We start from the raw sequence: 25,871 nt of genomic DNA on the forward strand, positions 1-25,871 counted from the left end.
GATTCAATTTCTTCGCTGGTTATGGGTCTGTTCAAGCTTTCTATTTCCTCCTGATTGAGTTTTGGAAGAGTGTGGGTGTTTAGAAATTTGTCCATTTCTTCCAGGTTGTCCAATTTGCTGGCATATAATTTTTCATAGTATTCCCTGATAATTGTTTGTATCTCTGAGGGATTGGTTGTAATCATTCCATTTTCATTCATGATTTTATCTATTTGGGTCATCTCCCTTTTCTTTTTGAGAAGCCTGGCTAGAGGTTTGTCAATTTTGTTTATTTTTTCAAAAAACCAACTCTTGGTTTTGTTGATCTGCTGTACAGTTTTTTTAGATTCTATATTGTTTATTTCTGCTCTGATCTTTATTATTTCTCTTCTTCTGCTGGGTTTAGGCTGCCTTTGCTGTTCTGCTTCTATTTCCTTTAGGTGTGCTGTTAGATTTTGTATTTGGGATTTTTCTTGTTTCTTGAGATAGGCCTGGATTGCAATGTATTTTCCTCTCAGGACTGCCTTCGCTGCATCCCAAAGCGTTTGGATTGTTGTATTTTCCTTTTCGTTTGTTTCCATATATGTTTTAATTTCTTCTCTAATTGCCTGGTTGACCCACTCATTCGTTAGTAGGGTGTTCTTTAACCTCCATGCTTTTGGAGGTTTTCCAGACTTTTTCCTGTGGTTGATTTCAAGCTTCATAGCATTGTGGTCTGAAAGTATGCATGGTATAATTTCAATTCTTGTAAACTTATGAAGGGCTGTTTTGTGACCCAGTATATGATCTATCTTGGAGAATGTTCCATGTGCACTTGAGAAGAAAGTATATTCTGTTGCTTTGGGATGCAGAGTTCTAAATATATCTGTCAAGTCCATCTGATCCAATGTATCATTCAGGGCCCTTGTTTCTTTATTGACCGTGTGTCTAGATGATCTATCCATTTCTGTAAGTGGGGTGTTAAAGTCCCCTGCAATGACCACATTCTTATCAATAAGGTTGCTTATGTTTATGAGTAATTGTTTTATATATCTGGGGGCTCGGGTATTTGGCGCATAGACATTTATAATAGTTAGCTCTTCCTGGTGGATAGACCCTGTGATTATTATATAATGCCCTTCTTCATCTCTTGTGACAGCCTTTAATTTAAAGTCTAGTTTGTCTGATATAAGTATGGCTACTCCAGCTTTCTTTTGGCTTCCAGGAGCATGATAAATAGTTCTCCATCCCCTTACTCTCAATCTAAAGGTGTCCTCAGATCTAAAATGAGTCTCTTGTAGACAGCAAATAGATGGGTCTTGTTTTTTTATCCATTCTGATACCCTATGTCTTTTAGTTGGCGCATTTAATCCATTTACATTCAGTGTTATTATAGAAAGATATGGGTTTAGAGTCATTGTGATGTCTGTATGTTTTATGCTTGTAGTGATGTCTCTGGTACTTTGTCTCACAGGATCCCCCTTAGGATCTCTTGTAGGGCTGGTTTCGTGGTGACAAATTCCTTCAGTCTTTGTTTGTTTGGGAAGACCTTTATCTCTCCTTCTATTCTAAATGACAGACTTGCTGGATAAAGGATTCTCGGCTGCATATTTTTTCTGTTTAGCACACTGTAGATATCGTGCCAAGCCTTTCTGGCCTGCCAAGTTTCAAAGGAGAGATCAGTCACGAGTCTTATAGGTCTCCCTTTATATGTGAGGGCACGTTTATCCCTTGCTGCTTTCAGAATTCTCTCTTTATCCTTGTATTTTGCCAGTTTCACTATGATATGTTGTGCAGAAGATCGATTCAAGTTACGTCTGAAGGGAGTTCTCTGTGCCTCTTGGATTTCAATGCCTTTTTCCTTCTCCAGTTCAGGGAAGTTCTCAGCTATAATTTGTTCAAGTACCCCTTCAGCACCTTTCCCTCTCTCTTCCTCCTCTGGGATACCAATTATGCGTATATTATTTTTTTTTAGTGTATCACTTAGTTCTCTAATTTTCCCCTCATACTCCTGGATTTTTTTATCTCTCTTTCTTTCAGCTTCCTCTTTCTCCATAACTTTATCTTCTAGTTCACCTATTCTCTCCTCTGCCTCTTCAAGCCGAGCCATTGTGGTTTCCATTTTGTTTTGCATTTCGTTTAAAGCGTTTTTCAACTCCTCGTGACTGTTCCTTAGTCCCTCGATCTTTGTGGCAAGAGATTCTCTGCTGTCCTGTATACTGTTTTCAAGCCCAGCGATTAATTTTATGACTATTATTCTAAATTCACTTTCTGTTATATTATTTAAATCCTTTTTGATCAGTTCATTAGCTGTTGTTATTTCCTGGAGATTCTTCTGAGGGGAATTCTTCCGTTTGGTCATTTTGGAGAGTCCCTGGCGTGGTGAGGACCTGCAGTGCACTTCCCCTGTGCTGTGGTGTATAACTGGAGTTAGTGGGCGGGGCCGCAGTCCGACCCGATGTCTGCCCCCAGCCCACTGCTGGGGCCACAGTCAGACTGGTGTGTGCCTTCTCTTCCCCTCTCCTAGGGGCGGGATTCACTGTGGGGTGGCGTGTCCCGTCTGGGCTACTTGCACACTGCCAGGCTTGTGTTGCTGGGGATCTGGCGTATTAGCTGGGGTGGGTAGGTAAGGTGCACGGGGGGGTGGAGGGGCAGGCTTAGCTCGCTTCTCCTTAGGTGATCGACTTCAGGAGGAGCCCTGTGGCAGCGGGAGGGAGTCAGATCCGCTGCCGGAGGTTTGGCTCCGCAGAAGCACAGAGTTGGGTGTTTGCGCGGAGCGAGCAAGTTCCCTGGCAGGAACTGGTTCCCTTTGGGATTTTGGCTAGGGGATGGGCGGGGGAGATGGCGCTGGCGAGCGCCTTTGTTCCCCGCCAAGCTGAGCTCTGCCGTCCGGGGGCTCAGCAGCTCTCCCTCCCTTTGTCCTCCAGCCTTCCCGCTTTCCGCGCAGAGCTGTTAACTTATGACCTCCCAGACGCTAAGTCGCGCTTGCTGTCGGAACACAGTCTGTCCGGCCCCTCCGCTTTTGCCAGCCCGACTCGGGGGCTCTGCTTGGCCGGCGAGCCGCCCCTCCGCCCCGGCTCCCTCCCGCCAGTCCGTGGAGCGCGCACCGCCTCGCCGCCCTTCCTACCCTCTTCCGTGGGCCTCTCGTCTGCGCTTGACTCCGGAGACTCCCTTCTGCTAATCCTCTGGCGGTTTTCTGGGTTCTTTAGGCAGGTGTAGGTGGAATCTAAGTGATCGGCAGGACGCGCTGTGAGCCCCGCGTCCTCCTACGCCGCCATCTTCCGGCTGTGTACACATTAATTCTAGGATTCTTTCTGATTTAGAACTTATTAACATTTCTTCTACACTATCTGAAAGTATTGATCACCACCAGTTCTCTCTCTTTTTTACCCCTGTTACTTTTCTTAGCTTTAAAATCCTCTAGTATATTTCGAACAGGAAACACTTGGAAGGGACTAAGGCATATACAGGAAAAGTGAGACTCCCAGGATAGGGGCAGCTGCCTCATTTTATACCTGAGCATGGTTCCGGAGTCACTGAATCAGAGGTAAATAATAAATGGAGATCCAAAGTCCATCCCAGTTATCTTCTGGGTGGTGTGCTTGCTATGACACCATTTGTAGAGTATCTCATTTCAGCTCCCTTGGCTTCTCATTGTTGGGATTTCCTACAGATTCTGGTAATGGCTTGGCTGTCTGTCTCAGTTTCCAGGCTTCCTATGAGTTCTCATGTTTTTTTTTTTTTCTTTTTTTTTTTCTCTGAATCTTTGTAGGCATTGAGATGGCATGCTTTGAGATATTGATATATGGACTGCTAACCAGATGCCATTTTACATCAGCAAATCCACTTCCATTTACTTTATAGGATTCTCTTTTAAAGAGGGTTGCATTCTTCAGCAAGATTTATTCTAACTTAAATGTATGCTGTTTAGTTCTGATTTTGTCATTTCAGAAATCTCTACTGGAGCTTTCCAGCTCTCTCTCTGTCATTTCTAATCAGCCTGGCACTTCCTTCTATGCCTGTATCTGTGTAATTACATTAATAGGATGATGTCCTGGGGGATTTCATCTACATTCTATCTTGAAAGTGAAAAATCAGAATCTTGTAAGTCCCTATTTCTCATGAAACCACCTTCAAAGGATTGATCATATGAATATTTTCTTAGACTTTATCAGCTTATAAAATTCTGCTACAATGAAACTGATATTACCTTCACTCTACAGAGCAATAATTGGCTTTCTTTCAAAAATCTAACCCAATTCTTTCCTACTTGTTTTAGATAAAAGGAAAGTGTATTTAGAAAAATGTATTTAGAGGTGAAATTTAGAAAGATGTGGGTAAGGTCGAGTTTGAACACATGGCATGCTGCTTATTAAAAGTAAGCTTTTCACCAAATCCTTTAACCCCTAGAAAAATGTTCTCAACTGTCAAGATTTCAGGTTCAACCCCAGACCTACAGGATTAGGATGTCTGTGGGTGAGATTGGGGAATCTGAATTGTCAATGAACGACTCAGCTTCCATGCACACGTGTCCAGTGCACAGTTTTAATTATCCCATAGTTAAAAGATCCAATTGGAATGAGTTGTATCGTGTGCAAAATGCAAATAGAAATGGAGTATTCTTATTCTTGATCCAGTGAACATTGCCAAAACTCTACACTCTTACTATGTAGTATAATAAAAATATATTTTCCCAGGAAGCAGACTTAGTGAAGAGTTCCAAGACTAGGAACAGTAAGAGAGGGCTATTCCATTAGGAGAAATATCTGTCACAAAGCCCATGCATTTTAAACTAGGAGAGAAATGCAGCCACCAGCATTTTTGTTTTTACTGAATTAAACTTTCATGTTTAGAAGATTTATCTGTTTTCTCTTAGAATGTCTTTCTAGTTGCACGTGGAATGTCATGTGTAACAGTGTGTGCTGGTGACAGGTCAAGGAGGGAGTGAAACTAGATTCAGCAAGTGACACCTGAGAAGAGTCTACTCTGAAGCATCATAAACAATAGAAACACTACATTTAAGACATTTGGAGTTACATTGTTTAGGACAAAGAGCAATCTCTAAGTTCCTGGAAAAAAAAGCTCCATATTATAAAAACAAAAATTCATTTGCTAAGGATGGTGTAGAATATTAAAAAGAGTTAAAGTGATGTTTAGGTAAAGATGTTTTCACTTGCCTTATTACATCTTGGGAAGGAAAATCCTTCCCATAATATTGCTTCTTTTTAGGTCCTCTGTCTAAACAAAGGGAAGGAAAAAGAGCTAAAAAGAAGAGAAAAAAATATATTTTTGCAAAAGCTATGGGAGTTGTGGTGCCTTTCTTTACACAAGAGTAAAAGGTGTCATAAGCCAGTGACCTACTTTGGGAAATCAAGTGAAACGGACTCAGATGTAGATATGTTTTGGAAGCACATGTCCCAGTGATGGGACATGTGGCTGAATTTCTGCCAGTTTTTGACATCAAATTTTAAATTTTTTTTTTTTCAACGTTTATTTATTTTTGGGACAGAGAGAGACAGAGCATGAACGGGGGAGGGGCAGAGAGAGAGGGAGACACAGAATCGGAAACAGGCTCCAGGCTCTGAGCCATCAGCCCAGAGCCTGACGCGGGGCTCGAACTCACGGACCGCGAGATCGTGACCTGGCTGAAGTCGGACGCCCAACCGACTGCGCCACCCAGGCGCCCCGACATCAAATTTTAGAAACAGAATTTCTGCAGGAACCAAGGGGAAGAAATGCCTCAGTGACTGTGAATGATACTTTTGGGCAATTAAAAAAGCATGATTGAAATTTTGCTGACAGGATTCTCCATCTCTGATTCACAGAATTTACAGAGATACCCTCATGACAATAGCTATTAGATATGAACTTGGTGCTGGCCACTGGAATAAGTGCTTATATATATTCTCCTATTTAATCAGGCATTAGCTGTAATGTAAGTAGTATTATTCTTCTTCCAACTTTATAGGTGAGGCCTGGGGATTTAAAGAGATCAATAACTTACCTAAGATAACATGGCTGGTTAAGTGATAGCATGAAGACTACAACATGTGTTTTTGAATTTCAAATCCTAAGTGTTATTTTACTTTATTTTATCATTTTATTTTATTTTTGTATGTAAGTTCTTTGCCCAACTTGGGGCTTGAACTCACGATCCTGAGACCAAAAGTCACATACTCTGCCAATTAAGCAAGACAGGCTTCCCTAAATCCTAACAGTTAATTACTCCATTAGACTCTTAACTCTGTGTGTGTGTGTGTGTGTGTGTATGTGTGTATTTATATCAACCTTTATGTTTATTTTCATATCTATATTTATGTATTTTCACTTAACAGTTATAAATATTATGTCTCTTTCAGTAATCTTAAACTATCTATGTTAGACAAGTGACAGAAAGCAAAGCTTTTTATAAAGAAAAGTAGATATTCACAGTTAAGTTGGGAGAGACTATAGAAAACCAAGAGGAAACTCTTGAAAAATTTAGCATTGAGTCTTACTGTTTGACTGAAGTTACTTCAGTATCATAGCATCAATATGTAATGTAAACTTTGTGAGGACAGGGACTTGACACTTTCCTTTTTTCTTTCTTTGTTCTCTCACTGTTGCAGTATATAAAACAGCATGTCTATTTTGTATATATTTATGAGTGAATGAGAAAATTCAACAATCAACTCAATTTCTCTCTCTCAGAGACCCATTTCTTTAAGAGTGGTGGATGGAAGTGATTCTGACTTGGTTCCTTTTTTTTTTTAACATTTATTTTGAGAGAGAGAGAGAGAGCGCCACGCAAGTGGGGGAGGGGCAGAGACAGTGGGAGACACAGAATCTGAAACAGGTTCCAGGCTCTCATCTGTCAGCACAGAGCCCAATGTGGGGCTCGAACCCACAAGCTGTGAGATCATGACCTGAGCCCAAGTTGGCGCTTAACCGACTGAGCCATCCAGTCGCCCCCTGACTTTGATGCTTTTAAAAAAGGTCAGGAGATTTTCTGAAGTCAAAGGATGAATATTTTTGGAGCTGAGTGTCCATTCCTATTCCTTACTTCTTTAGGACTAAGATTTTTGTCACTATTTATTAGTTTTCCAAGTAAGAGATACAAATGCAGTGTGACCTGGTATTTACAGCAGGTACTGGTGAGGGATGGGATGGGTTAAGGAATTCTTGGGAATTGAATTGGAGTGTTGGAGATACTATTGCTTTTTAAAAATTGCTTTAACTCATATGAGTTGAAACTAAATTTGTGTAAAACACTTTATTATTTTTAGTAAACTAAGTCAGTGTTACATTGCTGTCTGCCTTTAAAACATTTTTAAATGTCTCTAGATCTCTGTAGGAAAAAAGAGAAAACAATTGATGGTCGGTTAATTAAAACCCATTCTCATCATTTAGAAGAGCTTGTGGCTGCTCACCTCATACATACCATGGGCAGGGGCTAAAAAGAAAAAAAAGAGTAGTGGAGAGATGATTAACTTAGGTGTATACCTTCTGACAATTCCTCATGAAGGTTGGACACATTTGCCTTCAGTGTTCTATGAACCTCTTTGTAACGGGAGGTTTGATGTTAATGAAAACCAAGCTTTTAGGTTTCCTGAGTCTCATTCAGCCTGAAGACATCAGACTCTTTCCAAAAATATTCTCTGCTGTATGGCTCTGGATTTACTATACTAGAGCGCACTGGCACACAGATTGTGAAAATAGAATACAAGGATTTGCTTAATACATATTTAAAAAAACACATGACTTGCCATTAAGAAAGACGGAAACATGGATTAGTATAAAGACCTGGCATGATTTTGCTTATACAGAAGTTTTTCTGAAAATATCCTCATCTTATGTATTTTCATTAAAAATGTTATTAAAACCAATATGCCAAGCAGTTTGTCAGTCTCTCAAGAGGATTTAAAAAGACAAAAAACAGATCTCACTCATAGCGTCATGGTTTTACAAAGTGTGGTGCTTTATCAGAATCACCTGGGAGACCGGGTCCAAATTCTAGACTCTTTGCTCTCATGTCCCACAAATCCCAGAGAATACTGTGGGCTGTACTTTCAAGATATATTCATAATGTGGCCATGACTTGCCTCCTCTGCCTCCAGCAGCCCAGTCCAGGCCAGACTTGCCTACAGACTGCTTCTTACATCAAGTGATGTCACTCTTTTGTCCATGGCACGAAAGTCTCCCATCTGAGAGTAAAAGCCAAAGCCTGGACGCTAGTTAAAATTAACCTGGACAATAAGAATGATATTATACTTTCTTACATCACATTCATTGGTTTCCCTCAGTGACAGGCAACGACAGATTTGCAGAAAAGAAAACCCTGGTAATTTTGGCTGCAGTCGATGTTTTATGATGAACTATTTTCAAACTACATCTTGTCATGTTTAAGCAACATGTTCATCACATAATATGATCCTTAAAATTTTCTGGTAAGAATAATTTCCTCTGTCTATATTTCTCCATCAGTCCAGCCAAACCTATACAATGGCCACCCCTCTATGGTTACCACCACCTACAACTACCATCACTGTCTCCACAACTACCACCATCACCACCACCACCCACAGCTACTGCCACCACAGACATCACCATTATCTCCCCCACCTGCCACCCTGACCACCACCACCCATGACTATCCCCTCCAGTATCATCACCGCTACCTGTAACTACCACCTCTGTCATCACCGCCACCAAGAGCTACCATGGCTGCCACCACTGTCTCCACAGCCAACACCACTTCCACAGCTAACATCACCACCCCTATTACATTTTTAGGAAACTGTGAATTATGGGTAGATAATCTTGTGAAGCCTAATTAAAAAAATATTCCAGAAAAATGAGCTATGTTTTTTTATCAGTTCTGAGTATCATTGATCTGCTAGTAATCATCTAATGAACCTTTTCTGTTGCTGAAGAATTGGTTAGTTATAAAATATATCTTATAAAATTACAAAAGGGATACTGTTCTTCTGTTACATACATTTTGGCGTTCTCACGTTCAAAATGGTAACTCTATTGCTTCTATTAGAAGTTTCTGATTCATCTACCAGTGTTTGTTGCACATATTATTCATACACTATTAAACATGTTCTTAACATATGCTGATTCCATTCATATGACACTGGGAAAATAGAGTTATATCTCACCTTATTTTAATTTAATTTTGTTTTATTTGTTTATTTTGACACAGAGAGAGAGAGAGAGAGAGACAGAGAGAGAGATAATGAGAGCTCAAGCAGGGGTGGGCATAGAGAGAGGGAGAGAGAGAATTCCAAGCAGGCTCTGTGCTATCAGTGCAGAGCCTGACACAGGGCTTGATCTCATAAACCATGAGATTGTGACCTGAGCCAAAATCAAGATTTGGACACTCAGCCGGCTGAGCCACCGAGGCACCCCATCTCAATGTATTTTAATGATATAATATAAAATTTATTCTCTTGAAAAAACATAATGTTTATTTGAAAATTTTAGTACATCTGCAAATATTATCTCCTTTTAAAGAACATGGGGACATATTTCTTGACTCTGAAGGAACTGAATACAAAATAGTTCTGCCTTTCAGTTCTCAAGTTATTGGTCAGTCCATAGAAAAGAAAAGTATTAGGAAATATTGCATTTAACCTTACCAAAATACGATTATGGGGTCTGATGTGTTCTAGGGCTTCTCAAACTTTTTGTTTGTTTGAGTCTGGTATTCTTGATTCTGACAAATCTTTTTATTAAAAAATTTTTTAAAAATGTTTATTTTTGACAGAGAGAATGAGAGACAGAGCATGAGCGAAGGGGGGCAGAGAGAGAGAGAGAGAGAGAGGACAGAGGATCCTAAGTGGGCTCTACACTAACAGTAAAGAGCCTGATACAGGGCTTGAATCCACGAGCCATGAGATTATGACCTGAGCTGAAGTCGGACACTCAACGGATAGAGCCACCCAGGCGCCCCTATTCTTACAAATCTTATGTAGAAGCCTAGATTAAAGCAGGGGTGATCTGCCTGAAGAAGGGAGAGGGGGTGGGGTTGGAACCCTCCAGATGGCCTCCTCCTTAGCAGCTCTGATATTTCCTTTTCCATTTCTGCCTGAACCTTGGGGCTCTGAGGAAACCAGTCCCTAACCTATTGACATCACCCACATGGTGTTTGGCAGGAGACAAAACTACTGTACCGTGACATTCAGCAGCATTATTAAAATTGAACACTTGCTTTGTGTCAGGCACTCTCAGCAAGGTAGGCATGACTGTGCCCTCACAAAATTTTCAGTTTAGTGGAGAATGCGAAAAGGAAAGAGGGGATGTTTGGAAATGTTACACAGAATGTTGAACTGCTCAAACATGGGATAAGTTCTCAATGCCCAGTACAAGCTTCACGAAAGGGAAAGCAAAAGAAAAGTCTCTCTCATATTCTATGCCATTGTTATAACTGAGCACAATTTGGTAATGTAAAAACATTGAAACATCTGATAATTTGGTTGGAGGAATGGTTTTTATTATCTTCCAGTAATTAATTCAGTGAAGTCATTAGCCAAAGAAGTAAATTAAAAATCTACAAATGTATACACAGGTCACATAATTTGCAGTTAGGAAATATAGGGGAATTTGATAAGGGGTACACACACACACACACACACACACACATATACATCCCTGAGATCAAGAATCACATGCTTTACCAACTAAGACAGCCAGGTGCTCCAAGGTGCTTGTAGTTAGATAGACTTTCACTCTATAAACCCCCTGTATTATGTATGAAAGTAATGTTAGGTATGTGTATCGGTATAAAAAATTTTTCTAGAGTTTTGTTTAAATAACCCTTTTGGGGAAGGGAGGTGCTAGTTACCATAATAGTTTAACATACTAAAAAAAAGTTGAGCACATTAAAATCAAGCTCTTTTTAATGATATTTGTGACTCTATTGGCAAATATTTTTGATCTGCAGAAAGTCAGACAACATACTTTCCTAATCTAGAATTCGAGGGGATCCGTAGATAGTGAAAGGGAGTCCATATCACTTTGAAATTATATTTAGTATTTTGTGTGTATGGACATTCTCCCTCTGAGTTGGTCCATTTTTAAAAGCAGATTTTCTAAAAATATTCTGACAGCTTTCCAGAAAACATTAAGAAGTGTTGCAAAGAGAACACTTTGTTTCCAGTTGATGCCTGTTATAATTCAAGTTTTGGACCTAGATTATAAGTTTTTATTAAATTTATCAAGTGTGTTTTTTCTTAGTTTTCCTTAAAAGAAAGGATTGGTTATAATCAGCTTTTACTTAAAAAATATATAAAGCCTGCTAAGGACAAGTTTTACTGAGAGATACTTTGGATTATTAGCTTCTCTCTAGCTTTATTCAGGTAGAATTGACAACTAAAAATTGTATATATTTAATGTGCACAATGTGATGGTATTAGCTATGATAGAACTCCTTAGCTGGAGAGAAGGATAAAAGAGGCGGTCTGCATAGTGAGGACAGGTTAGCATGGTGACATTCTAATAAGGGAGCAAAGCCCGGGAAAATCAGGCAAAGGGCCTTTGTAAGTGTGGATGGCTTCCCTGGTGCCTTTTGTGCATGTGGGGGATCCAGATGCCCATTACATATTTATATATTCCTGCTGTGTTGTGAGTGCCAAAGGAAAAGACTCTCCCAATTTTCTATCTACTAAATAATTCTTCATTGCAAAATTAAATTAGGAAAAGGGAAATTTTATATCCGTTTTTGTTGCTGTAAAACGTAGTTTATGCACATAAATTACTTTGGAGATTAGATGCTCCTCTTATGAAAGAGAATGTTTATTTTGGAGATGTATACAAAGTGTACACAAAGGACATAACACATGCAGTTCTCCAGAAGTTTTTACAAACATGACAACTATTGCTCGACATCTTTCATCTGCGATTATGCTGGGCTGCCTCCCTAATGCCCATTTTTGCATCTACAAGCCCAGTGATTTGCCCAGGCTAAGTTGTCTGCTGCTTCTTCCAGGGATTGATGATCATCTTTAAAAAACTGAATTGAATAATCATGACCTATAATGTCAGAGAATTACTGGAAAGTATTTGAGCATAGTTTCTTTAAAAATGCCTGCCCTGGGGGCGGCTGGGTGGCTCAGTCGGGTAAGGGACCAACTCTTGATTTCGGCTTAGGTCATGATCTCATGGTTAATGAGTTCAAGCTCTACATCAGGCTCTGTGCTAAGAGCACAGAACCTGCTTGGGATTCTCTCTCTCTGTCTCTCTCTCTCTCTCTCTCTCACTGCCCCTCCCCCACGCACTAGGGCTCTCTTTCTCTCACTTTTTCTCTCTCTCAAAATAAATAAATAAACTTAAAAAAAAAATGCCTGCCAGAGTCCAGTTTGTCACAATTAGGTCAGTGGTCAATTAGGTGTAAAAAGAAGATCTCTTTCCTAATTAAAAATCCAGGAAGAATCCAAGGAGTGGATTTTTTAATAGGACAGAGAGTTATTGATGTCTCTGATTTGAGTGTCTCTTGGGTCAGTCACTTCACCTCCTCAACCTTCCGTTTCCTAATCTCCCAAGGAGGGGAGCAGATGACATTATCTCTGAAGACTTTTCTACTTCTAACTATTTTTTAGATAAGTAAGTCTGGTTTGAATGACACTGGGAATGGATCATATAGGAGGTATTTAGTTATTGATACAGGCTGTAAGTAGTAACCAGATGATGCTACTGCTAAGTCACACCCCCTGGCCTACATCTGATTTCAGCCATAGCTGTAGTAGGCACTTGACTGTCCTCACACGGCCCGTGTCCTGCCTCAAAGCTCCTACTTGTCTTAGCACTGGACCCAGGGCCTTCTCCTATGCAGCAGCAGTATGCCTGATCTGAACACAAACATGGTCCTAAAGAATGGGGCCCTGAGCTTTCTGGAGGCCATGGCAAAAAGTGTGTCTAAATGGAATATCGTAGGGGCACCTGGGTGGCTCAGTTGGTTAAGTGTCCAACTCTTGGTTTTGGCTCAGGTCATGATCTTGTGGTTTGTGAGTTTGAGCCCCACATTGGGCTCTGCGCTGATGGTGTGGAGCCTGCTTGGGATTCTCATTCTCTCTCTCTCTCTCTGTCTCACTCTCTGTCCATCCCTCCCCTGCTTGCTCTCTCTCTCTCTCTCTCTCTCTCTCTCAAAATAAATAAAGTTAAAAAAGTAAATGGAATATTGTAGAATCAGTGCGTGGAACTGAGATACTCTAGAGATGTGGGTAAAGAGTATTTCCTACAGATGATGACAGCAATAGGCACTGTGATATCTCATGACCTGTGATTCCAGTGTGTACACACATATGCATATATGTATGTATAGGTACACACATGCCACAAGGAATACCATATTTATCAACTATTGATTGATTGATTGATTGATACATTCATTTGTTCAGTAAAAAATGACCACCTCCCATGCCTCACATTTTGTTCCAGGTGCTGGGAATGGAGCAGTGAACGAAAGAGACATAAATATTTTCCCTCATGGATATTATGTTATAAGGGGTTCATGGTGGGAGGAGAAAGAAAAAGAAGCATTAAATTAACTATGGTAGTAATAGGTCAAAGTTGGATATCTACTACGAAGGACAATGAAAGAGGTGATTAGGAAAAGGAGTAGCGGAGGGCCAGAGTGGGAGTTTGCAATTTTAAATAGGGTGGTCAGTGATGGCCTCTGGGAGCAGTGACATTGAGCCAAGCTAGCACAAATGCACAGGCACAGGCCTTGTTGTCTAGGGAAGAGCATTATAGCAGAGCCTATAGACAAAGTGGTCAGGCCTCACACTAAATGTGAGGATCTTTCTCTGATGCCTGCGTGCAAGAAAAAATGCTAACAACAAAGTCAGGCAGATGAAGAGACAGTGAAGCAGGCTGAAGCTGAGAGACCAGGGATGACTTTGCCGAACTATTCAACAAATGCCCATGACGACTAACTATTGTCAGATTTTTTTTGAATTAAAAAAATTAAAGAAAAATTTTGATAAAATAGATATACATAAAATTTACCATCCTGACCATTTTTAAGTGTATAGTTTAGTAGGTTAAAAACATTCTCATAATTGTGCAACGAATCTCCACAACTCTTTTCATCTTGTACAACTGAAAATATATACCCATTAAATAGCTCCTGTTTCTCCCTCCCCTAAGGCCCTGGATATCACTCTGTTACTTTCTGTCTCTATAAATTTTACTGCTCTTGGTGCTTGATTTAAGTAGAATCAAACAGTATTTGTCTTTTTGTAACCTGCTTATTTCAATCCGCATAATATTCTCACGGTTCGTCTGTGTTGTAGCACGAGTCACAGTTTCCTTTGTTTGAAGGCTGACTAATGTTCCATTGTATGTAGACAGCACATTCTGTTTATCCACTCATCCATCCATGGACACTTGGGTTGCTTCTGCCTTTTAGCTATTATGAATAATGCCGCTGTGGCTGTGGCTGTGGCTGTGCACCTAACTCTTGGAGACTCTGCATTCAATTCTTTTGGGTATATACTCAAAAGTGGAATTTGATTCAGCAATTCCACTTTTGGGTATACACCCAAAAGAATTGAATTCTGTTTTTAGAATGGAATTGAATTCTGTTTTTAATTGTTTGAGGACAGTCATATTGTTTTCCAGAGTGGCGGCATCATTGTACATTCTCTCTAGTAGTGCACAAGGATTCCAGTTTCCTCACCTCCTTCCTTGCCTGCTCTTGTTTTTTTTTCTTTTCATTCTTTTCTTTTTAACAGTGATATTTCATTGTGGTTTTGATATACATTTCCTTAATAATTAGTGATGTTGTGCATCTTTTTAAGTGTTTCTTGACCATTTATATGTCTTCTTTGGAAAATTGTCCACTCACTTCCGTTGTCTTTTAATATGATTTTTTAAAAAGATTTTATTTTTTAATATACATTTTTAAGATTTTATTTTTTAATTTTTTTAATGATTTTATTTTTAAATAATCTCTACACCCAGTGTGGGACTCAAACTCATAACTCCAAAATCAAGAGTCATGCACTCCACCCACTGAGCCAGGTAAGTATGCCCCTTCACTCATTTTTAAATTGGATTGTTGTTGAATTGTAGTTGTTTTTTTTTCATTTATACGTGATCATTTGAATTAAAATGCATTTTTAACAATTAAATTAAATTAAATTAAATTAAATTATGTTTTAAACTTACATCCAAGTTAGTTATTAGCATATAATGCAAAAATAATTTCAGGGGTAGATTCCTTAAATGCCCCTTATGCATTTATTCCATCCCCCCTCCCACAACCCCTCCAGTAGCCCTGTGTTTGTTCTCCATATTTAAGAGTCTCTTATGTTTTGTTTCCTTCCCTGTTTCTATATTATTTTTGCTTCCCTTCCCTTATGTTCATCTGTTCTGTGTCTTAAAGTCTTCATATAAGTGAAGTCATATGATACTTGTCTGTCTCAAGTGTCTCTTTCGCTTAGCATAATACCTTCTAGTTCCATCCATGTAGTTGCAAGCGGCAAGACTTCATTCTTTTTGATTGCCAAGTAATACTCCATTGTGTATGTATACCACATCTTCTTTATCCATTCATCCATCAATGGACATTTGGGCTCTTTCCATACTTTGACTGTTGTTGATAGTGCTGCTATATACACGGGGGTGCATGTGTCCCTTCGAAACAGCACACCTGTATCCCTTGGATAAATACCTAGTAGTGCAATTGCTGGGTCGTAGGGTAGTTCTCTTTTTAATTTTTTGAGGAACCTCCATACTGTTTTCCAGAGTGGCTGCACCAGTTTACATTCTCACCAGCAGTGCAAAAGAGATACTCTTTCTCCGCATTCTTACCAACATCTGTTGTTGCCTGAGTTGTTGATGTTAGCCATTCTGAAAGGTGTGAGGTGGTATCTCATTGTGGTTTTGATTTGTATTTCTGTGATGATGAGTGATGTTGAGCATTTTTTCACTTGTCAGTTGGCCATCTGGATGTCTTCTTTGGAGAAGTGTCTATTCATGTCTTTTGCCCATTTCTTCACTGGATTCTTTGTTTTTTGGGTGTTGAGTTTGATAAGTTCTTTATAGATTTTGGATACTAACCCTTTATCTGCTATGTTGTTTGCAAATATCTTCTCCCATTCTATCAGTTGCCTTTTAGTTTTTCCGATTGTTTCCTTTACTGTGCAGAAGCTTTTTATTTTGATGAAGTCCCAATAGTTCATTTTTGCTTTTGTTTTGCTTGCCTCCAGAAACGTGTTGAGTAAGAAGTTGCTGCAGCCAAGATCAAAGAGGTTTTTGCCTGCTTTCTCCTTGAGGATTCTGATGGTTTCCTGTCTCACATCTAGGTCTTTCATCCATTTTGAGTTTATTTTTGTGTATGGTGTAAGAAAGTGGTCCAGGTTCATTCTTCTGCATGTCGCTGTCCAGTTTTCCCAGCACCACTTGCTGAAGAGACTGTCTTTATTCCATTGGGTGTTCTTTCCTGCTTTGTCAAAGATGAGTTGGCCATATGTTTGTGGGTCCATTTCTGGGTTCTCTATTCTATTCCATTGATTTGAGTGTCTGTTCTTGTGCCAGTACCATACTGTCTTGATGATTACGGCTTTGTAGTATAGCTTGAAGTCTGGGATTGTGATACCTCCTGCTTTGGTTTTCTTTTTCAAGATTGCTTTGGCTATTTGGGGTCTTTTCTGGTTCCATACAAATTTTAGGATTGTTTGTTCTAGCTCTGTGAAGAATGCTCATGTTATTTTGATAGGGATTGCATTGAATATGTAGATTGCTTTGGGTAGTATAGACATTTTGACAATATTGGTTCTTCCTATCCAGGAGCATGGAATCTTTATCCATTTTTTTTGTGTCTTCTTCAATTTCTTTCATAAGTTTTTTTATAGTTTTCAGTGTATAGATTTTTCACCTCTTTGGTTAGATTTATTCCTAGGTATTTTATAGTTTTTGGTGCAATTGTAAATGGGATAGATTCCTTGATTTCTCTTTCAGTTGCTTCATTCTTGGTATATAGGAATGCAACCTGTTTCTGTGCATTAATTTTATATCCTGCCACTTTGCCGAATTCATGGATTAGTTCTAGCAGTTTTTTGGTGGAATGTTTTGGGTTTTCCATATCGAGTATCATGTCATCTGCGAAGAGTGAAAGTGTGACCTCCTCCTGGTCGATTTGGATGCTTTTATCTCTTTGTGTTGTTTGATTGCTGAGGCTAAGACTTCCAATACTATGTTGAGTAACAATGACGAGAGTGGACATCCCTGTGTTGTTCCTGACCTTAGAGGGAAAGCTCTCAGTTTTTCCCCATTGAGGATGATATTAGCGTTGGGTCGCTGGTATATGGCTTTTATCATCTCGAGGTATGTTCCTTCCATCCCTACTGTCTTGAGGGTTTTTATCAAGAAAGGATGCTGTATTGTGTCAAATGCTTTCTCTGCATCTATTGAGAGGATCATATGGTTCTTGTCCTTTCTTTTATTGACGTGATGAATCACATTGATTGTTTTGCGGATATTGAACCAGCCCTGCATCCCAGGTATAAATCCCACTTGGTCGTGGTGAATAATTTTTTTAATGTATTGTTGGATCTGGTTGGCTAATATCTTGTTGAGGATTTTTGCCTCCATATTCATCAGGGAAATTGGTCTATAGTTCTCCTTTTTAGTGGGGTCTTTTTCTGGTTTTAGAATCAAGGTAATGCTGGCTTCATAGAAAGAGTTTGGAAGTTTTCCTTCCATTTCTGTTTTGTGGAACAACTTCAAGAGAATAGGTGTTAACTCTTCCTTAAGTGTTTGGTAGAATTCCCCTGGAAAGCCATCTGGGCCTGGACTCTTGTTTTTTGGAAGATTTTTGATTACTAATTCAATTTCTTTACTGGTTATGGGTCTGTTCAAATTTTCTATTTCTTCCTATTTCAGTTTTGGTAGTGTATATGTTTCTAGGAGTTTGTCCATTTCTTCCAGATTGCCCATTTTATTCATGTATAATTGTTCGTAATATTCTCTTACTATTGTTTGTATTTCTGCTGTGTTGCTTGTGATCTCTCCACTTTTCTTCTTCTTTTTACTTATTTGGGTCCTTTCCTTTTTCTTTTTGATCAAACTGACTAGGGGTTTATCAATTTCGTTAATTGTTTCAAAGAACCAGCTTCTGGTTTCATTGATCTGTTCTATGTTTTTTGTTTTTGTTTTTGTTTTTTGTTTTTGGCGGGGTTTTTCGATAGCATTGATTTCTGCTGTAATCTTTATTATTTCCTGTCTTCTGCTGGTTTTGGGTTTTACTTGCCATTCTCTTTCCAGTTCTTTAAGGTGCAGGGTTAGGTTGTGTATCTGAGACCTTTCTTTCTTCTTTAGGAATGCCTGGATTGCTATGTGCTTTTCTTTTGTGACCACCTTTGCTGCATCCTAGAGGTTTTGGGCTGTGGTGTTATCATTTTCATTGGCTTCCCTGTACTTTTTAATTTTCTCTTTAACTTCTTGGTCAGCCCATTCATTCTCTAGTAGGATATTCTTTAGTCTCCAAGTGTTTGTTACTTTTCCAAATTTTTTTTTACCGTTGATTTCAAGTTTTATTGTGTTGTGGTCTGAAAATATGCACGGTATGATCTCAGTCTTTTTGTACCTGTTGAGGGCTGATTGTGTCCCAGTATGTGGTCTATTCTGGAGAATGTTCCATGTGCATTGGAGAAAAATGTATATTCTACTGCTTCAGGATGAAATGTTCTGATTATATCTGTTAAGACCATCTGGTCCAGTGTGTCATTCAAAACCAGGGTTTCCTTGTTGATTTTCTGATTAGATGATCTGTCCATTGTTGTAAGTGGTGTGTTGAAGTCCCCTACTATTATGTTATTATTATCAATGAGTTTCTTTATGTGTGTGATTAGTTGATTTATATATTTGGGTTCTCTCACATTTGGAGCATAAATGTTTATAATTGTTAGGTCTTCTAACAATTGGAAGTGGATAGACCCCTTAATTAAATGGATAGACCCCTTAATTATAATATAATGCCCTTCTTCATTTCTTGTTACAGTCTTTATTTTAAAGTTTAGATTGTCTGATACAAGTATGGCTACTTTGGCTTTCTTCTGTTGACATTTATCATGATGGATGGTTTTCCATCCCCTTACTTTCAATCTGAAGGTACTTTAGGTCCAAAGTGGGTCTCTTGTAAACAGCATATTGATGGATCTTGTTTTGTTATCCATTCTGTTACCCTATGTCTTTTTACTGGAGCATTGAGTCCATTGACGTTTAGAGAGTACTGAAAGATATGAATTTATTGCCATTTTGATGCTTCTAGAGTTGGAGTTTCTGGTGGTTCTGTGGTCCTATCTAGTCTTTGTTGCTTTTGGTCTTTATTTATTTGTTTTTTATTTTCATCTTTTCTCCCTTCAGAGAGTCCCCTTAAAATTTCTTGCAGGGCTGGTAGGGTGGTCATGAACTCCTTTAATTTTTGTTTGGGAATCTTCTAATCTCTTCTACTATTTTGAATGACAGCCTTGCTGAATAAAGAATTCTTGGCTGCATATTTTTCTGATTCAGCATATTGAATATGTCCTGCCACTCCTTTCTGGCCTGCCAAGTTTCTGTGGATAGGTCTGATGCACACCTGATCTGTCCTTCCTTGTAGGTTAAGGACTTTTTTTCCCTTGCTGCTTTCATGATTCTCTCCTTGCCTGAGTATTTTGAGAATTAGACTATGATATGCCTTGTTGATTTTTTTTTTTTAATCTAATGGGAGTCCTCTGTGCTTGCTGGATTTTGATGTCTGTGTCTTTCCTCATGTGAGGAAAGTTTTCCACTATGATTTTTCTCACATAACCCTTCCACCCCTTTTCCCCTCTCTTCCTCTTCTGAGACCCCTATGATTCTGATATTGTTCCTTTTTAATAAGTCACTGATTTCTCTAATTCTTAAATTGTGTTCTTTCGCCTTAATCTCCCTCTTTTTTTCTGCTTCATTATTCTCCATAAGTTTGTCCTCTATATCACTGGTTCAGTGCTCTGCCTCATGCATCCTTGCCACCATGGCATCCATTCGAGATTGCAGCTCAGTTATAGCATTTTTTATTTCATCCTGACTAGCTTTTACTTATTTTATCTCCACAGAGAGGGATTCTAATCTATTTTCAACTCCATCTAATATTCTTATTATCATGATTCTAAATTCTGGTTCAGACATCTTGATTGTATCTGTGTTGGTTAAGTCCTTGGCTGTTGTGTCTTCCTGCTTCTTTTGTGGTGAATTCCTTCGTTTTGTCATTTTGATGGAAGAAAAAGAATTAATGAGGTTAAAGAAATTAAGGTAAAAAAATTACAATAAAAAATTAGAATTAAAAACTTAAAGACAACACACACACACAAAATAATGAATAAATGATGTTAGATTCTAGGTGTGTTTTGGTCTGGGTGTTGAAAAGGGCTTGATAGATTAGAGAAAAGAAGGGGGGAAAAGGAATCGTATGAAAATTAAAAAAAATGAATACACTGAAATAGAATAAAATGAAATGATAGAGGAAAAATAGAATGTGAAAAATTTACAAAAAAGTAAATTGAAATGTAAATTGTTTTTTTCTCTTTCTGTATTCAAGAAAAAGAAAAATGAAGAAGAAAGAGAAAAAAAAAAAGAAAACTGAATAGATGGACCAGGGAACAGATTGAAATACGATTGAAATTACATCGTTTTCCCCTAGCAGCAAACTATGAAGTGCTTTAGAGTCTGTAAACTAAGCAGGCAGAGAGACTAGTGTTCCTGAAGATCGAGGTTGGCCCAGTTGGGTGGGGCTTAGTGTAATGGCTCTGTTCTCCACCAGATGGCGCTGCTTAGTTTACTGGGGTGGATCATTGTACCACTTGTAGGTGTGCATGCACACATGCAGGAGCGGTGAAAATGGCGTCACTCAGTTATCCAGTGTCTAGTATCTGAACTCTGCTTTCCCGGATCAGCAATCGCGCACCCATCCTTTGTTTCTGGCTTGTGTCCACTCCCCGCTTTTACACTGTCCGTGACCAGCCCCCAGGCAGCATCTCCTTCCTGAGTTTTACTTCAGATGTGGCTGTGTTTCCTGACCCTTCACTTCTGAGGGACTTTGGCTTTGATCTCTTCTGCCCCTCTGCCAGAGGGTCTCACTGAGCAATGGCCAGGTGCCTGCCGTGCCCAGGAACACTTGCAGGACTGTGCTGCTGCTGATGCCCAGAGACTGTGGCCAGGTGCCAGCCCACCCCAGAAAAAGTTCACGCAATCATAGAGCAGCAGAGTTTCAGGGAGTATGGAAAATCACAACATACATCTGGCACCAGGTTTCACCCTTAGCAACCTTGTTCCAGTAGCAGCGAATGTGGTTGTTTTCTGGATCCACTGGCACCTTTGCCTGTGTGTGGAGGGGCACACAGCCTCTACCTGATGTCCTCCCAGCGGGGGAACTGCCACTCCTCATGTGGCGTGAGGACCACCCGGACTTCACTCTGCTCCTGGGGACTCGCCCTTCCCACCAGAGCACCGCCAGGTATCAGCTGCGGAGTTTCTGACTCTGCGCTCCCCCTGTTACAGACTCTTAGTGGAATTGAAACCCTCTCCTTTCTCCCTTCTTAGTTCAGTCCCTGCGGCTGTTTCCACTTTTCCACTATTTCTCCAGCTGCTTTTGGGGAGGGGTGCCTTTCTCGTATTCTCCTCCCCTGTCTCCGTCCTCTCTCCGCAAGCAAAAACAGCTCCCTGCCCTCCACAGCTTCTTTCTCCCCCAGTTCACCGTTCTGTGGTTCAGGTTGTGCAGATTGTTATGTTAATCCTCAGATCAGTTTTCTAGGTGTGCCTGTAGTTCTTTATATACTCTGGATGTTAACATCCTATCAGGTACGTGATTTGCCAGTGTTTTCTCTCATTCCGTTGGTTGTGTCCCTTGATGCACAGAAGTTTTTAATTTTGAGGTTGTTTAATTTATCTCTTTTTACTTTGTTTCCTGTGCTTTTGGTGTCATGTCCAAGAAATTATTGCCACATTCAGTGTCAAGAATTTTTCCCTCTATGTTTTCTTCTAAGAGTTTTTATAGTTTTAACTCTTATGTTGAGGTCTTTGACACATTTTGCTGTAAATATTTGTGGATGGTAGAAGGCAAGTGTTCAACTTCATTCTTTTCCAGGTGGTATCCAGGTGGTACACCATTTGTTGAAAAGACTGTCTTTTCCCCATTGAATGGTCTTGGCATCCTTGTCAAAAATAATTTGGACATATATGCAAAGGTTTATCTGGGCTTGCCAGTTCTTTTGATGTTTCATAATAAGGCAGAAATTCAAAATTTCATGTGTAATATTTTTAAGTATAAGAATGTAAATGGGAAAAAATTAAAATTAAAGTACTACAGAGCAAAGGAAGTTCAGCCCATTGGGCACTAGCTTGTTGCTTTTTGTTTGTTTTGTTTGTTGCTTGCTTTGTTTTGAAGAGAATAGAAATGGAAGGATTAATGCACATGCATGCACACACACACATTTCAGCAAGTTTGTGCTTTAGGAAAAAAATGTTATTTTCTCCTGGGTTTATAATTAAATTTTTGTGGGAAAGAATTAGTATGGTAAAATGAGGCATTTGTTTTAGAGGGACAAAGCAGGAAGTAAAAAGGGATTCTGCAGTCATTTCTTCTTTGCGAGGGTAGGCAACTTTGCCTATGGAAAATTTCCATGTTCTCTTAATGGGATCCATTTCTTTGAGGCCATAAAGAAGGGAACGAGAGGAGAAGAGAGCTAGCATTTGTCTGGTGACAAGTCTATGCCACATTTTACAAATTTATTTTATTGTCTTACAAAAGAACTTTTGTAAGAACTTTTGTAAGCCTGTGGATTGGCTTTTATTATTTCCATAAACAAAACCCTTAAAGTTAAGAGAAAGTGGGAAGCTTATTTTAGGTCACAAAGTAAGTGAATGACAGAACCAGAATTTAGATACAGGTCAGCTATCTTCCAAAATTGCACCATTGTGTCAGGCTACGTTATCTCTAAATAAAAGTCTTTCTGTGGCAGCGATGGGCAGCCAGGATGCTGAGTGAAGGAGAAAAGATAGTGCTTCTTCGTTAGCCCATTAAAAAAATTAACTAGATTAAAAGTAAATAAAAAATAGGAACAAGTCATGAGAAACTGAACCTTCCTGGCTTTATAATATGTTACTACCTTAATATATGCCTGAAATCCATCAATTTATGCAAATATCCTTACCCTGTAATTAGACTTTTTTTTTTAACTAGGTTTTTAAAATGTGGGCACTTAGTAAGTGATGACGATTATTATTCTGTATAATAATAATGAAAAATCTGAATAACTATAATTAGTGGAAGCAGCAGTTTTTCAACTACCACCTTTTGAGTATCCAAAGTGAGTTTTGAATGCTAATACATGAAGCATTTAAACCTGGAAATCCTTTCTTATGACAGCCACATGCACTTATTTGAGGATTCTAAAAGCAGTGGGTGGTCCACAGAATCACGTAACCTGAACTGGATAGGACCCCAGAGAGCGCCAATTCTCTGATTTTTACTTATGGTGAAATCAAGGTTAAGTGTGTTCCTCAAGTCCAGAGCCAAGACTAGAAACAGGATCTCTTCAATCTTAATGCAAAGCTTGCTCTGATACATCTTTCTTTTTATTAGCTTTAGAGCTAATGCAAGAGGCCTTGGAATTCATAATGGCAGCCGGTAGTGTCTGCAGGTGGAATAAATATTCTACATGTCTGTGTTTCGTCTTCCCTAACTGTATTTAGATATTACTGTGATTTTAATGTTCATTGAACCATTCAGCAGGTTACTAAGCACTCACATGAGCAAAGAATGGAGCTATTTGCTCATGATACAGCAGTACACTTAGTGACAAAGCCCATGCCCTCATGAAATTTATATTCTGATGAAGTGAGACTGACAATAAACAGTTGAACAAGTAAAGCTGTGACATACAGATGGTGAAATATTCTATGGAGAAAAATAAAACAGGAGGAGGGAAGGAAATGTTGGTCAGTGCAGTTTGCTGTTTTATGCTGAAAGGTACAAGGAAGAGCTCACTCATTTGAGAGGGTACTTTTTGAGGAGAGATCTGCAGGAAGAGAGGGGCCAGCTGTGGGGCTACTAGGGAAAGGGCTAAAGGGAGAAGAAAGACCACAAAAGATGTCAGTGTGCCTGGAATGAAGTGAAACGGGGGAGAGTTACAGATGACCTCAAGAAGGTAAATTTGGGCCAGTTCTTGCAGGACTTTGTAGGTCACTTTCATGTCTGATTTTTACTCTGAGTGGGATGGGAATCCATTGGAGGGTTATGAACAGAGGAGTAACGTGATTTGACTTGTGTTCTGATTTGCTCATTCTGGCTTTTGGGTGCAGAAGGCTTCCGGGCGGAATGCAGAAGCAGCGTGAACAGTGTGCGAGCTCCTGCAGTAATCCGCGAAGAGAGGAAGGTGGTTGTGGCGGTGGAGCAGTAGGCGCAGGAGCAGGTCGGGGAGTCAGTCTCTGCTTGTTTGGAAGGCAGAAATGTGGAATGTGAGTGTAAAGCACGATCAAGACTTACTTCAACTACCGACCAGCTGGGAGGAGGGAGATCCTGTTTTCTAAGATGGCAAAGAATGAGGGAAAACGGGGGAAGAGGAAGATCAGTGAAAGGAGGAGCTTGCTTTTGACCATGTTTATTAGTTTGAGATTCCAGTGAGGTGTTCAAGCTGACTGTAGGATGGGTAATTGAAAATATGAGTCTCTGTATTAGGGAAGTGGGCTGGGATGGAGATATAAATTGATACCAGTTAAAAGTGTTATTGTACTCCTTGCAAATAAGTTGCAGACATGATACCCCTTTACCTTAAATATGTCAGTATGTATTTCCTAAGAACAAGGACATTTCTTATAAACCAGAGTACAATGATCAATACTATTTTCTAATTTATACTTTAACTAATTTACAAATCTTATTCAAACTTCATCAGTAGTTTCAGTAATGTCCTTTATAGTGCACAACACACACACACACACACACACGCACACACGCAGAGTCACAAAGTCCAGGATCATCTTATCACCATCAAGCATTATACACACACACACACACACACACACACACACACTGCATTGCATACATATGTGTATGTGTGTGTTGTGTGTGTATATACATATATATGTATATGTACATATATGTACATTATATATACATATATATAATTTGTAATTTTTATATACATAATATAAAATTTCACAATTACAGTTGGGACTATATATTAATTACTGGGGAATCTTGATGAAAAGCACACAGAAGTTTTTTTTTTAAATTAATGCCTTTTCCATAAATTTGAGATTATTTCAAATTAAGGTTATAAAAATGTGCTACTGTATACATTTTGTTTAAAAATTTTTTAAATTCTGCATTTCCTTGACTGTCTTAGTCAGCTTGAGTTGCTATAACAACATACCATAGTACTGCCTGGCTTAAACAACAGATCTTTACTTTTCATGGTTCTGGAGGCTAGAAAATTCAATATCAAGATGCCAACAGATTTGGTTCCTGGTGAGGGCACTCTTCCTGGCTTGCAGCTGGCCACCTTCTGTGTCTTCACATGGTGGAGAGAGAGAAAGAGAGAGACCTTGATTTCTCTTCTTTTAGAAGGTCACTAAACCCATTCTGGAGCCTTATACTAATGGCCCCATTTAAACCTAATTACCTCCCAAAGGCCTCACCTCCAAATATCATCACATTGGGACTTCAGACTTTAATAAATGAATTATTGGCGGGGGGGGGGGGACACAAAATTCAGTATATAACACTGACAAAAAGTTATTAAAGTTCTGTATTATATATGGAAATATAAGTATATATAAACATATATACATAGAGAAAACTATATATATTATAGACTATGTTTATTAATTTTTTAATTTGAGCATAGTTGACACACAATCTTACATTAATTTCAAGTATTCAACACAGTGATTCAACTTCTCTA

Source organism: Panthera tigris, chromosome E2 (genome assembly GCF_018350195.1).
Source record: "Panthera tigris isolate Pti1 chromosome E2, P.tigris_Pti1_mat1.1, whole genome shotgun sequence".
NCBI lineage: Eukaryota > Metazoa > Chordata > Mammalia > Carnivora > Felidae > Panthera > Panthera tigris.